The following is a 5,600-nucleotide window of genomic DNA, read 5'->3' on the forward strand; positions in this document are numbered from 1 at the left end:
CGTCTTTGTTGAATCTATTATATTCCCTGATTAGTGTAATATGAGAGGAAATAAATATCTTAGATCTGTTTAACTTGTTGCTAGCTCTCACAAACTATTTTGCAAGAATATACATACATTTTCTGGCCGCTTTTAAAGGTCCCATAACATGCAAAATCGACTTTTCAGAGCTTTTAACCTTCTTACATTGCTATTTGTGCTTCATATGTACCTATTCATGTACCCAGAGTGTTTTTTTGATTGATTCTCGCAGTGTTTAGCTATATTACAGACTATCTCCTTTCCTCGAATCTCCAAACTGACGGGCGGTGGGGCAAGACCGCGTCATAAGGGCAAGCACGCGTCATTATCCCCCCTCTCTAACCCCGATCCGATACCGAAAAACCAGGAAATAAGAGCGCGATGGACATAAGACTTTTATATATTTATATATATATATATATATATATATATATATATATATATATATATATATATATATATATATATATGTTCTGTTTATTTTGGCTCAAAGTAGTGTTGATCTGAAGTTCTATCATTTCTCACTCAGTCGCGCGGCAGGAGCGGCGCAGCGCGGAGCAGACAGCTGTGGGGCTACGTCACGGGTGGGCGGGGCACACACGCGCTCTGAGACTACGTCACGGGTTGGGCGGGGGAGCCAGATCGCTCTTCGCAAGGGTGGGGGCGAATATCAAACCAAGCCGTCTGCATTTCCGGGTTGGTGGAGGGGGTCCAAGGTCTGGGTGATATTTCTAAACTATTATGTTAAGGGTGTAGCACAACCCTTATTATTATCAATTATACACTTAGGATAGACTACGAAACGTGAAAAAAAGCATGTTATGGCACCTTTAATGCTTTAGAATTGCTTTTTCAGACGTGGTCAGACAACACTTTCCCGGCTCGGTGTATACTATGGATACAATGTTTGCCAATTAGATGAAGACAACATCTATTAGCCTGATTTCTGACACACTTTCTATAGGAAAACAAATGTTTACTAATTTACAGGTAAAAAAGTAGTTTGAAAGGAATTAAGCGAGCTAGTAGATCTTTATGATGTTGGGAGATTATTCCATCCCTCAGAAAGCTCTGTATCAAAAAGCCTTTCTCTCAATCTCTTTATTAACCCAAAGAGTAGTGAGGGAGAGATTCCGCAAAGGTCTTAAGGCGTGTGAGGATGCACCTTAATATGCAATTTAACGTTCAACCAAATATTCTTGTAGCTAAAGAAGACATTGGCTGACTTTATAAACACATCTGCCAAGTACAAATGTACCAGTGAAACATATTCAGTGCTTGGGAATGCAGCAGACCTGGAGAGGAGTAAGTGGCCATATAGGCCATACACCAGACTCTGTAGAGTGAATCACCGCTACAACGGGATGGGGGATAGACAATCTCTCCACTAGAAAAAACATTATGAACTAATAAATCTAACCTCGAGTTTCCACACTGTAAAATCCTGCAGTTTTCGCGTACTTTCTAATCGAAGGTGGAACTATTTTTCGTCTGTCGCGGACGAGTGAAGAGGCGCGGAGCAAGTCTGAACCAATCAGAACAGCGCTTCTTGGATATAAACTCAGTGATCCGGTCTGTTTATCAACAAACATGGCGTAGAATCCGCGAAAGCGGCGCCGAGGATCTTCAGAAAAACCTGCCAGTTGTATGCATATTTTAGAAAATTGGACCGAACAGACTTGCGTTATGACGAAGGTCAGATGGGACACGTTTCGGATTATTGTGAAAGAGTGTTTATCGCTCGACGGGACTGAAGCGAGCTCTGTACAACCCGTGCTGAACTGAGCCGAGCTCGAAACTTTGCCGAGTTTCCACTCCTCGTGTTACAAACGGTTTACAGACAAACGGCAACTGTACTATGCCAAAGAACACCAGAAAAAAGTCACTCGAAAATCTTGAAGGTAAGCAACTTTGATCATTTTTGTAGGAATAATTGTTTTTTCAGAAATGTTGTAGTCCTGGTTTAGTCCTGGTGTAGTCCTTGTGTAGTCCTGGTTTAGTCCTTGTGTAGTCCTGGTTTAGTCCTTGTGCAGTCCTGGTTTAGCCCTGGTTTAGTCCTTGTGTTGTCCTGGTTTAGACCTGGTTTAGACCTAGTTTAGACCAGGTTTAGACCAGGTTAAGTCCTGGTTTAGTCCTGGTGTAGTCCTGGTTTAGTCCTTGTGTAGTCCTGGTTTAGTCCTGGTGTAGTCCTGGTTTAGTCCTGGTTTAGTCCTTGTGTTGTCCTGGTTTAGACCAGGATTAGACCAGGTTTAGACAAGGTGTAGTCCTGGTGTAGACCAGGTGTAGTCCTGGTTTAGTCCTGGTGTAGACCAGGTTTAGTCCTGGTGTAGACCAGGTGTAGACCAGGTTTAGTCCTGGTGTAGACCAGGTGTAGACCAGGTTTAGTCCAGGTGTAGTCCTGGTGTAGACCAGGTTTAGTCCTGGTTTAGACCAGGTTTAGTCCTGGTTTAGACCAGGTTTAGTCCTGGTGTAGTCCTGGTTTAGTCCTGGTGTGGTTCTGGTGTAGACCGGTGATGTGGAAAAAAATATAATCTGGCCCTTTGCCTTTTTCAATTTTCAATTAAATACTATTTCTATTCAATTTAGTTTTAACACACAAAGTCACACCCTGACACAACCCCTCCTTGCCTGGAAATTTACATGTCTAAGGCCAGGCCCCGTTTGGTTTCACACTAGGACAAAGACAGCAAGAATTAATGCAAAGGTTATCCACTGTCTCCTTCCTGGAACCCCTGCTCCTTTTGTACCTGAGCCGGTGTCCTGGTGTAGTCCGGGTTCAGAACGGTTTCAGGCCTTTTTTATCATGTTCCTATGCTCAGTAGTTGTGTTATGCCGATGCTCATTTGTCTTGTTTCCCTAGAATCCACTGAAATTGGAGATGTGTCATCCCCGAAAAGACTCCGGTCAAAGACAGAGATTATCGCACCCCGACACCAGGCTCCTCCCACAAGTTTGCTTGATATGCAAGAAGAAAGACCTCTACATTACAGTTAACCAAAAAAGAGTGAAGGATAAATTGGCAAAGCTGAAACAGAATCATGTGGTATGTATTGGCTTAAATTATAGTTCACAATCCCCCAAAATACCACATACATATAGAACAGCCTTTGGTATATAATAATTCAATTTCACTCTTTCTGTATAATAAAAATGCACTTTACATATCTATCATTTGTCTCGCTAATTGTTTGTGGTTGTGATTTTCCTTCAGGACGTCTACGAGAGGCACATCCGGGATAAGGACTGTGTGGCAATAGAGGCAAGATACTGTAACATATGATTTTAGTTAATATTAATTTCTGTTTGATTTACTTGGGGAATTTATTATTTTATTATAGTGTGTTGCACTTATTTTATTTTGGAAACATTTATTCTGTATATTGTTTCAGTACAACCCTTTTTGTTGACGCACAGGAAGTCGAGTTGAGAGTTGAGAGCACGTGAAATAAAGAGACGGCTGCTCAAACACTGTCCTGCCGTGTTGGTCTATTTTAGCACAGGAAAATAACAGAAAACCCACAACATTATAAACTCAACTGTAACCCGCAATACCCACTGCCTCAGAGACTGGTGAGCCACAAGAAATAAGGGTTACAGACTGGTAGCAGCGGTGTTTTTCTTGCTTGTTTTCGGCTGTGCTAATTTGCCAAGGCAGTCAGCTAGCTTCGGCGGTGGCTCACTTGTTCGGGAATATACAAGATTACCATCACCGGTTATTTTTGTGAAGACCCAGAGTTCCACCTGCTTGTTTTAGCTGGACAGTTTTTCAGTATGTCGCAGCAACAGCCAGATAACGGCGTTGAGGACAACAACGCACATGTTAATGGCGATGCTGGTTTGGCGGGAGACTCTCCAAAGACTGTAATTCATTACCGCGTGGATTTGCCGCCATGTTTCCACGGCGATGGTAAGGACAAGGAAAGTTTTGCTCTATGGAAAACCAGATTGGAGCTAGCAGTTAAAGCCTGCGCTGATGGACAGAAGCTGGATATAGCCACAATACTTTCCACTCGCCTTAGTGGAGATGCGTTAGCATATTGGCTATCTTTGTCACCAGCTGTGAAACAGGACTATGACCAATGTACAGCTAAGCTTAATGACGTTTTTGGCAGAAAGGAATTTTTGCTTCATTTTCAAACTTTTGTTAATGCAAGACAACGCCTGTCCAAAGAACCGTTGGAAGTTTATGCTGCTGAAGTTACAAGGTTAGTGCTGGAAGCTTTTCCGAACTACGGAGAGCCAGCCATTGCCATGGAACGCCCAATCGAAATGTCACGAGCATGGCGCAGCGATGTTAGAAGATGCGCTGGCGATTGCATGTAAATGGGAACGTGCTCAGGAGGCTTTAAGACTCCTTCCACCATCATTCCCAGTGACGAACACACCATATGCAACAACACTTGCAACCAGAGAAGAGTCTGCTATGGTTTCCACCAAAAATGAAAAGAACCAGGCAGATTGCTCCAACGAACTGCTTGATGCTATTAAGCAACTTTCCAGAGATTTTCAAACTCTGAAGACGCATGTTAAACAGGGACATGATGTGAACCACCGTGATGTTCCTGACCACTTCCGAGGTGACCGTAGCAGGGAGAGGTATCGGCGCACCCCATCCGTGTCTCCTATCCGGGACGCCCGCTCCTCTACACCAACCTATCACCGGCCCAGCAGTGGATCCTACAGCGACTACGGGTTCTCCAGGCGCTCACCGGACCATCACAACCGTCGGCGCTCACCAGACCATCACAACCGCTGGCGCTCACCAGATCATCTCGACTGTCGGCGATCGCCAGATCACCTCGACCGTCGGTAGTCTTCGGGACCTGCATCTACTCCTCGTCACCAGGACCATCAATCCAGCTACGTGAGGCACTCTAGACCCCGCAGCCCAGCGGGATGGCATCCTTCCCATCACCATGGTGATAAGTAATCCACTTACCATGACTATGACTCTACTTCTGGTGCAGGTAGACACAGATCCCCCTCAGCACGCTCAGGCAGGGATAAATATGACAGAAACCACCGTGTGACCTTTAGTGACGATCACTACAGTCAGGGAAACGAGTGACAGTAGACACCGAGGGCCAAGTGTCTGCTTCTAGTGATCAGGCCCACATTCTATCAATAGGACAAACCAAACGTAAGACATTCACACGCAATGTATTGGCCATTATTGAAAATGTTGCTACCAAAGTGTACATAGATTCTGGTTCAGACATCTCACTGATTAGTGAAGCATTTAGAATGTCAATTCCCTCTCTGAGAACAAAACCTTTAAAGCGACCTCAAGTTGTCCCTAGAGCTGTGACTGGTGACTACTTGGACAATCTCGGCACCCTCACAGTAAACATGAGGTTAGGCAGTGAGATGTTCTCTCACACTGTCCAAGTAGTCAGGAATGTCACACAGCCTGTTATATTAGGCTGGGACTTTCTTTTTGCACATTTTTGCAATCATTGATTTAAAGGAAGGCATGCTCACAGTGGGTAATCGAGCCAAAGTTCCTCTTTTGTCCGCTGCAGAGACTGCCCCTTTAAGTTGCAATGCCATTACTGTGACACCACTTCTTGTGCCTGCAA

The 5,600-nt window shown here is 44.3% G+C and overlaps 1 long non-coding RNA gene across 1 annotated transcript; it reads left to right on the top strand.

The window, feature by feature from the left end:
• The first annotated feature begins 1,622 nt into the window (after positions 1-1,622).
• LOC140346779 (uncharacterized) lies at positions 1,623-3,426 on the top strand. Its single transcript, XR_011924333.1, has 3 exons — positions 1,623-1,922; positions 2,882-3,064; positions 3,233-3,426. It is a non-coding gene; the product is annotated as an uncharacterized lncRNA (long non-coding RNA).
• Positions 3,427-5,600: the final 2,174 nt, after the last annotated feature.

The sequence above is a fragment of the Eucyclogobius newberryi genome, unplaced genomic scaffold (assembly GCF_026437365.1).
Source record: "Eucyclogobius newberryi isolate DKJ021-1_F unplaced genomic scaffold, fEucNew1.0.hap1 SCAF_11, whole genome shotgun sequence".
NCBI lineage: Eukaryota > Metazoa > Chordata > Actinopteri > Gobiiformes > Gobiidae > Eucyclogobius > Eucyclogobius newberryi.